Source organism: Falco biarmicus, chromosome 13 (genome assembly GCF_023638135.1).
Source record: "Falco biarmicus isolate bFalBia1 chromosome 13, bFalBia1.pri, whole genome shotgun sequence".
Lineage (NCBI taxonomy): Eukaryota > Metazoa > Chordata > Aves > Falconiformes > Falconidae > Falco > Falco biarmicus.
The window spans coordinates 6,748,491-6,758,351 of record NC_079300.1 but is presented as its reverse complement, the minus strand read 5'-3'; positions in this window follow the sequence as shown (position 1 = coordinate 6,758,351).

Below are 9,861 nucleotides of genomic sequence, written 5' to 3'. Positions count from 1 at the left end.
TGTCTGCGGGCGGTGAGGGCGACCTCCTCTTATTTCAGTTCTGCCAAATGACTAATGGTGACCGACCACATCTGCTGGTGTTGAACAGTGGATGTTACCTGCACTAGTGCTGTTCTCTTTTGAGATAGACAGAGGAGCTCATGTTCTCCGTTCTGATCTATAAACACATTTTTATATGTTTGGAGATTACCTATATGTTTCAAATCTGGTTAGTCACTGCAAATCCTACTTCTGTTCTCATTTCTATTTGCCTGCCTTCCCCGTTCTTTCTGAACTGTTACCCATTTTCCTCCGCTGCAGTCTCATTCGTTAATGGTCATAGCAGCGTTAATTTTGAAATCTCCTAATGTGGGCGTTTGCCATTTTATCCGGCAGGGTCCTGCGACTTTCACAGAAGATAAAGCTTTCCTCCTGCTGAAAATAGTGCTGAGGAAAAAAACCTTCAAAGGACTTATAAGCCTATTTTTAAGTCAGCAGGAGTCATACTCCTCCTTGCATTAAACTGAATGCATTAAAAACAGGCTGGACGTCACAGAAATTTTTTTTCCAAGTCCTGTTTTGTTAGATTTAGTAAAAAGCGTGACCCGCTGGCGCCAGGTGCTGCTGCAGCTGAAGGACTCACTGCCATCTGTGTTCGCTTCCACTGGCACTGAGCTGCCACCTGAGGGTGGCCTGGCACAAAATCCTCAACAGCACCTTCAAATGGCATTAGGCGAGTGCGTGAGGCATCTTAAATCAAGCCGTGACCTGCCATAGATCCAGCACACTGGTTTTTTGCAGAATGATGGTGCGGTTGAGCATGAGCCATCCACGTGGGGCTGGCCAACTTGGCAAAAACTCACGGGAGAGACGAGCTTGGAGGCTGAGCCAGGGGCCAAGTGCCTCCCTGCTGGCCCGGCATGCCCCGATGGCACTGAGCTGTATTTCCCTGTTCCCCTCACAGCACCCTGTCTCCCACCTCCCTCGCTGGAGTGGGGCTGTGAGCCAGGGGTCCTCCAACCCACGGCCAGGCAGCCCGCCACATCCTCGTGCCTCTGCATCCAGAAATCCCTCCCTTCACCTGCATCCCTCCCAGCTGGGCGCTGCTCCTTGCCTCAGCCTTAGCAAACCCTTTGGATCTGGGCCATGTTTTATTGTGTTCATTCCTAGGGGAGCAACATATTTTCTCTTTGCTCTTAATTCCATTTTTTCTGGCATTTATTTCTTTTATAAATGTTGTTTAAATAGTCGGCAGCATGTCATTAATATAAGACTAAGTCCTACCGCTAATGTAAATTTAATCATTTTTCACAATGGTTTTCACAGCATTTTAAAGTGTTTATCATCAACTGTTCAACAGGAAGACAGGCAAAAGGAAACAAAACCAAACCCCGCAATGGCTTCTTTAAAACTCTTTTTACAGAAGCTGTATTTTAAATAACTCTTTCTCACTTCATGTAAGCAAGAGAATACTAAATATTTCCATCACAACCACTTGTTCCTTTCTGAAGCAGAATCTCTACAAAACACAGCACTTCCCATCATAAGCCAGTCTGGGGATACAGGAGACACAGAGTTTGTTAAAGGATAAAATATATACTAAGAAATTTAAAACAGCAATAATACTTGGTGTCATAGAAAACTACCTCTCCCTCGAACACTGTGCCACTATCAGGAGATGTGCAGTACACTCAGAGGCATCGAGATGTGGGATTCAGAGTATGGTGGAGGAACAAAGAAAGGGAATTTTCACTGTTAACTTCACAATTTCACTACGATCAAATTTTAGCCTGAGGTTTTTAATTAAAATCTAATAATTCAGGCTATAGCCAGCAGAGGGAGCGGTCAAAACAAAGACTCCTTTGAAAAGGTCCAGCCAAACCAACTTCGAACCGAAAGCGTTGTTGTGGGAACGGCACCAAAACGTCGGTGGCAACTCAGCCCCTGACTTGTGAATTCATGCATGGACAAGGCATAAGGCTCAGGCTAATGGGAAATCACTCAGCCTTCTCACAAAAATAAACAACCTGAAAGCCATTCCTCAGCATGACTCACTTTCAGCCCTTGGCATGCCGCAAGGATTTTTTCAGGCCACCTAGCTGCTGTTAGTTCGGGTGTTGCAGACTGGTTGGGGTGTGCGTGGTTAATCAGGTCTCGCCATAGGTGCCCGGACATGTTTCCAGTGTGCAGCTCCAAAAGGGCGATGGAGCACACCGCGGGGAAGTCTGCCTCACTGTGCCAAGGGCACGGCAATGTGCTTGTGGAGGGCTGTATTTTCAGGATTATCTCCATTGCTTGCAGATATATCTGGCTTTGTCAGTGAGGGTTGCATGGCAGCGTGGCAGCGCCTCCAGATATCTATGAAGAGTGGCTAGCACCCCTGGGAACAGTTGCATTTCAACCCCCAAGGGTAATACCTGGGGAAGCGGGGGTATTTCTGCCCTTGAGCTATACCTTTTCTGCTCTTTTAACAGTGCATACGGCAACACGTTGTAAGGAAAGCCTTGTACACCCTGCTCAGTGTGGTGAGGAGGAGAGCACCTTTCCAAGAGCCCCACTGGCCAAGCAGCCCTGACACTCTGCTCCGGGGTCCCTGGGAGGCTGCGTCACCGGGCATAGTCAGCAGTTACGGTTTGGATTATTTTAGTGAGCAGATGAGTTACCTTTGATGTTTTCCACCATCCGGCCACATGCACACATGCCACACTGCATTAGCTGCCATCGCATCACCCTCTCCAGTGCTTTCATCGCTGCAACACAAACATGCTGTGGGTTATGAAACAGTGTGAAGCGAGAGCAGTCAACAAAGCAGCAGCACATGTTCAGTATGACTACTCAGGAGATAGTCCTCCCCTGCCAAAACCCCATGCTGAAAAGCATGCAAAGGCAGGAGCCAGAAACACCGTCTCACCTCCCTGCTGCAGCCGAAGAAGCTGGGCACGAGGGGTCAGGGGCTGCGCCCAGCGCCAGGGCTCCAAAAACTTCTGCGTTTCACTTTGCATTCCTATTTTCATGGCCATTTTCTCTGCAAAAGTGGAACAGAGCTTACCAGACTTCCAAAATACCATGCCGTTACATTTTAAATCCCACTTGTGATCATCTGCATGGACTGTCAAGGGAGGGAAGATGCTGTTTGTTATTTCCCAGTCACTGCAATGCATTGGAGCACAGCGTAAGCCTGGTTTTGGGCACTAAGAGCCAGCTGCTTACTTCAGGTCGTGTATGATCTGCTCAGATTTCAGGCAATTGATCAGAGATCACATTGTGGATTTCTATTGACTGTTAAACCCCAGAGCAGTTAGCATACAGACAGGGCATCTTGTGTATAAGGACTTTCTTTGGACACAGACATAGAGTTCATTGGGTATTGTCCATCTCCGTGGTAAAATTATGAAAATCAAAGACGGGGCTACAAATGTGCAAATGGGCTATGGAATTGCAGGACTCACCATGAGTAATATGGTGAAGCTGGTGAAACAGCAGCTTTGATGTGTATTTTTAAGCATGCTCTAAGGAACTGCTTATAAATTGTATTTGTGTATATGCGTACATATACTCATACATGTTGCAGTAAGTACAAACCTAGAACCACTTCACTGAGGATCACAGACTGACTCAATGGTCCTTTTAGTCAGACTCAAATGATACTATTGGCATGAAGTTGGGCTCAGACCTTCTACTTTGATGAGTGTCATCATCTTGATTTCTTGGGCTAGTGATCTTACTCACCTGACTGAGTTTCCAAGGCAGTGTGAGTTTAAACAAAATCTGAAAAGCTGTCAGCTTGAGGCAGATGCACATGCTTACTTACATCAGCCACCCATCCCATCTCTTCAGGCCTTAACTTCAAAATGTAAAGCCCAATCTCAACTCACTTTTCAGTGTCACCTTGAAATGCAACTTTACCCTGAGCAGAGTTTATTACTGTGGCAGCTCTCCTGTGCCCGCCCAGAACACTTATCTCCTGAGCCCTGAAAAGCTGTTTACTGTTTGCATATTGACGCAGCAGAGCCAACACAGCTGGGTGCTCTTCATCCTAAAACTTCCTCCACAGACTTGTTTACTAACCTGTAGTCAGTTAAGGGCAGCAGAGTTAACTCAGCACTGTTTTATCTTTGGTGACAGGAGTCACCAAACTTGACTTGCAGGCGTCCAAGCCACTCGGCTGGACTCAGTCTCAGTTTCCAGAGCTGAAGGCAGGAGCAAAACCAGCTCTCTGGCAACTTCCAAGTCAGCCGGGGCACAGAAATCCATAAAAGCTGGTATGTGCCAGGATGCATAATGACAATTTGCAGTTATTTGTTTTGCAGATGAAAAGCAAGAGGTGTTTTTCCTCGTAATACTTCATCCCTTTCCTAAGTATGTCTCGGGAGCCAGGGGATTTTACTGGGTGGGAAGAAGGGCGTTCGAGAGGGGGAAGGTTTGAAAAGCAGCAAAACCAGCATGGCTTGATCAGCTGGGCTAACCTGGCAGCAGCAGCTCTGCCAAGGGCACAGCCAGCCCCCAGTGGGGCTGCTGCATCCCAGGTACCCCGGGATGTGGGGAATTCCACCGCTCCTGTCACTCCCACGTTCCCTCCCGAGCAGCGCCTGGCTGTGTGCCAGCTCTGCCAGGGTGAAGCAAAACAATGAGGGCGTTTACTCATTTAGGCTTGCAGGAAGAGATTGTGAATTTAATCAAAACAGTGAGCCTGCAGCCTGGGGAGCTCTTCTTCTGCTCCCAAACAGAGCTGGAGCAGCCAGAGGCTGGGATTTGCGACCGACCGGGCGCTCGGCTGCACGTTTCACTGGAACGGCAAGGTTTCCATAGCCGGCCTGTGCAAGGTATCGCACAGCCCACCAGTTCGCCAGTGTCAGCAGTGTTTACTCGGGTAAGGACTGCAGAACATAAACACCATCATGAGCTGGCACTCGTGCTAACTGAGCGGGTTTGCTGGTTTTTTCCTTGACAATGTCTCTGCAACACCCAAGCTGCTGCAGGCTGGGGGGCATGGAGGGTCCTCCAGAAATATTACACTCCTCACAGCAGCTGGGGAGACTCAGCTATGTAGTAAGGAAGAAATGAGATAACTGACATATTGGCATTTTAGGACCTTAACTACAGCCTCCTGCAGCCAACAGAGAGGTCAATGTTGTCCTAAGGAGCCCCGGGCCCACAGCTGATGGAGAAGGAGCCCTGAGACCCCAGCAGTGGGTTGCTGCTGCCCCCGCCGTAAGGGTCTCTGAGCACCTACCACCTCTTGAGCTTTGTCACAGTGAGGTTCCAACAGGGTTAAAACTCACACAGATTATAAAACTTTTGCCCATGCATTTATTGTTGCTTCATCTAACGTGCTGGTGAAGGAGCCTCGGACACCAGAGTGAGTGGAGCAGCAGCTGGAACAAACAAACAGGGCATGCACGTTTATTACTGCATGTCTTGAATAGGCACACTGCGGCACAGGTAGCTCAGGTCAAAACTGTCAGACTCGGTGCTTTCCACAGCATCAATAAACTCTCAGCCAAGGAAAGGATTACATGGGACTGCTGTCCTTTTTACCTGCTCCGCCCCTCAGCTCGCTTCCCTTTCCCTGAAATGCTAAAAAAAAAAAAAAAAAAAAAAAAAAAAAAAAGGAGCCAATGTGGTTTCAGTGAAGAGAGTTTCAAATATTAAACGAGCCTGTTGCTCGTAACTAATAAGGAAGGAGGCTGGCCAAAAGGCCTGCCTGTTTTCTGCCTCCCTGCCCTGCTGGAACTGCTGCCAACTCTCTGGTGAGAGCAGCATCGCCCTTGCAAAGCCATTAAAAAGAAATCTTGGGAAATGCTAGGAACTTGTGCAAGTCGGGATAGTTTTGTTCTTTAGCAAAACCTTGCTAGAGAGAGCCAGATTTCACAAGCCCAAACCAAACGCCTTGCAATTGAGCAGAAGAGTGCTTTTACACGTTTTCAAGTGTCCTATGTACCTGAAGTTTCGTTTGCCCTGAGAATAGAAAGTTTCATTTACGCTTTCTCTCTGATCTGTCTTGAGCAATAATCATTAAGCAAAATGAGTCCAACTGGGCAATTGCCTTGCTTTTATATATTCTTTTACAACCCTTATCAGGACTAACAAGAAGGGATAAAATGTTGCAATCAAACCATGCACAGTCAGAGCTGCCACCACTCCTGACACTGCCATTCCTGCACCTTGCGCCAGTAATTTGCCAATTATCGTTGGGATTTAATGCATCAGGTATTTCCCAGGTTTGCATGCAGCACAGTGTGCAGAGCTAGACATGCAGGCCCTGGACAATTAAAAAGTCACCTTTTCCCAGCCTGATCCGCAGAGGTGTCAGCCTATCTGGCTTTCATCACCTAACTGCAGAGGCAGACACGTCACCACAGAGCTTGACTGCTCCGGATTCATCTTTCTTTCTTATCCTTTTATTTCTCCTGCACGTACCTCTTCATGCTTTAGACATTTGCTTTCTATGGAAACACCTTCTTGGTTAGGAGATGTATTTTTAAACTGTTTTGTGAGAAATTCATACGACTCTAGTATATATTCTCAACATAAAGAAGGGCATAAAGCTCAGTGGGTTTAGAAGCCCTAGCATTAGGCATTCCTGGGTTCTCAGACTCACTGATAAGGCAAGCAGCCTGAGTTTGCGTGGTTAATACCATTTCAGGCTTTTTCATCTTTTTTGTTTCCAGACTATTTTCACAGGGAAGTAACCACAGGAATCTGAGGGCTGCGTTCCACAATGCTGCATTTCCCGGCTTTCCAACTTACTGTAACTACATTCTGTGTAAGAAGTTTGCTTTTCTTTGACCATTTATTTTAATTTGGGAATGAATAGTGAGACACATTTGCAGTCCCCTTACCTAAGGTTGCTCCTTGGAGGCTATTGCCACCGCAGCTCACAAGCCCGTGCTCCCTGCTGAGGTGTGTAAGTAGGAGGGATCTGCTCCCATCACCATCACCTGAGCTTCTTCTCTGCACTTTTCATCACAGTTGAAGACAATTTTGTTTATACGCAATAATTTCCATGGTGCACCAAGCCAACCGCTTGTTTATCTGAAGACATTACCTAATTACATTGTGTAGGTGTCTGCAAGCATTTTGAAGCTTGAATGATATTTGCTCAATTCAAGTTCAAGTTCAGACCATACTCACCAAGACGAGTCAGGTGAGGTTTTCCAGTAGGGTGACATCTTCCTTTTCTTTCCTTAGACAAACAGGCATGCAACTTGCTCATTCCATTTAACGTAGTCTTTTGAGAGAAATAAAACCTGTTTATGAAATCTAGTAGCACAGGTAGATCTGCAGAGATTAACAATATGAAAGAGAACATTGTCAAGCGTATAATGATATTTTGTGGTATGTTTACTACAGCTAATGCTTTTAATTGCATTTTCCAGTTTAATTCTAGTAGCCAAAGGCCCAATGCACAAGGCAAATAAAAGACAGGATAATTGGCATGCCCAAGTGCCCCTTCTCAACATAAATCAGGCAGACAGCAAATATGAGTTGAGCAAGGAGATCACTGTGTTGCAGTTTAATTCACTCAAGATTTTGCCAAAACTAATCTTACACTGCAGGATGCAAAAACAGGCCTTGGGAAATGCATTGAAAATGTCAGGAGGGATGGAAGCCACAGTATCCCCCTTCCACATTAACATTTCACGCAGGTGTGAGAAAGCTCGGCAGCAGGCTGATCCAGGAGGAACAGGATCACATCGAGTGGTGCCTGCACTTCTCCATTCCCTACATTTGTCTGAAGATGCGTTAGTAAAAGATTTCTTCTGTGATTACAAGTGCAGTTAGTAAAAACCTTTTGAAACAGAAGGACCTTCCTACAAACCCGACCGCAGCAACAGATGTTTTTTTTTAAGACATCAGCTCTGCAAGCACTTGCAGAGCTGAACTGTCATGCTATTTCAGTCGGCGTTACTCAGTTGTTTGTACGTACACAAGGGACTGCAAGGTACCCATTTTGACTGTAAGTCCTCCAGGGCTAAGATTATCTCTATGGGCTCAGAAAAATACATAAATACATCACCAGAGCTTTGGGTTTAAGTCCATCAGAGTTGCAAGGTGAAATAAGTAAAAAGTTAAGTACTTTTCCTTGAGTTTTAAGCCAAGGTGGGTTTTCTCCTCTTTGATCGACAAGTCCAGCCAGAGTAAACAACTTCAAAACTGCTAAAATTCATTAAGCACAGAAATTTGCTCATCTGAGTCCTATGCACTTCTCATTGGGAGACAGAATAAATAGGTATTCCTACTTATTGACACTGCAGAGCTTACACAGTTTCTTTGCAGAAAGCCTGATTCTCTAGAGCTTTGCACAGCAGCAGCTGAAACACAGCTGGGCAAATTCCCTGCTAGCATTATCTGAAATATTTCCATTAAATTTGAGAGAGTTTCACCCCTTTATGCCAGTAGACTCTTGACTCTACTGCATATGCATTGTGTTCCAAGATCCAAAAATCTCGCAGCTCTTCACCAGGTTTTTTTGATCATTTTTACTAACTGTAAAGAAAACATGCCTTTATTTGGCTTCTCCACAGATTATTTGGCCATCTAACCTAACAAAACACTACAATGATGCTGTCGATCACATCCAGTTTTGGAAAGCCGCACTGCACTGAGTACAGTATTTCCAGGCTGTAAGCCACAAAACAAGCCTGTTCCTGCTGCAGTTCATGTGGCTTTTGCTATGGACTGGAATGAGGGCAGGACCACGTCCAACGCATGGTCCCAAAGACACTCGCACATATTTCAAACCCAAATATCATCAGCTGTAAAAACAAAACATTTGGGAAAACTCCAGTCAGGGAGCAATCTTCCAAAATAATTTATTTGCTGTGTACGTGGAGTTTTTGATTCCATTTCTGCTCTGTGGGCTGGCCCAGGGCAAGGGCAGGTGAGTGCTGGCTCAAGGGAAAGGGTGGGAGCAAGCAGCGGAGGGACAGGACAGTCCCTTTTCAGCATCGACAAACCATCAGTTTGACTTTGCTTTAACGTCAGGTTGCACCCTAAGATCGCAGTGCTTGTTCCAATAGATCCCTCATTGTATTACTGAAGACCAGCTCCTGAAGAGTGTGACATTTCTCCCTGGCTTGACGATAATCCCAATAGCTGGGTGCATCTCCCAGCACAAATCATGCCTCTGTGCCCATTGTGTGATTTCTGCAGGGATCGCCTGCGTGGCTCGGTCTCGGCCCTTTTACCGGCTGACGTCTCAAGTGCAGAGAGCTCTGTAAGCATCTTCACGCCCTTGTACATATACTTCACAACCTTCAGTTCAGATCAGTGTTATTGTGAGCACCTCTTTACAGTCAAAAAGGCGGTGTTGCAAGGGATGAAAGCCAGATGTTCCATGTTTATCCAGTGTCAGTGATTTCACAACACTTAGCTTGCAAGTCATGACTAGATTATTTCAGCTGCCAACGGCACAGCCCCAGCATCAAGCTGTGTTCCCTCCGCTCAGCGCACTCACAACTCTGAACTGAGTCACAGGAATCTTAAATTACCATGTCTAGGAGGAAGTGCTTCAGAAATATGTATTTTGCCTTTTGAAAACTGGGTTTCACAAATAGGTAACACATACCTTAAAAATACTCCTTGGGGGCACATAAGTTCCATCTCTGGAAGCATTCAGCTTTGTCTTTGTGCAGACAAACCAGTGAGGCGCGATGCTGACCACCACCTGACCTTTTTCCTGATGCTGCCTGTGCCAGAATAAAGCACGGATCCTTCTGCAACTATACAGACTTGGCAGCACTGATACTGTTAGATTAATTAATAGTGTCTTAAGATGAACACAACCTAAGGCCTTCATAGATGCTAAGGTATAGCTAAGGTATAGGTGCTAAGGCAGGTGCTTCCTACACCTGACATTTCTGTTCAGAGGATCATCCA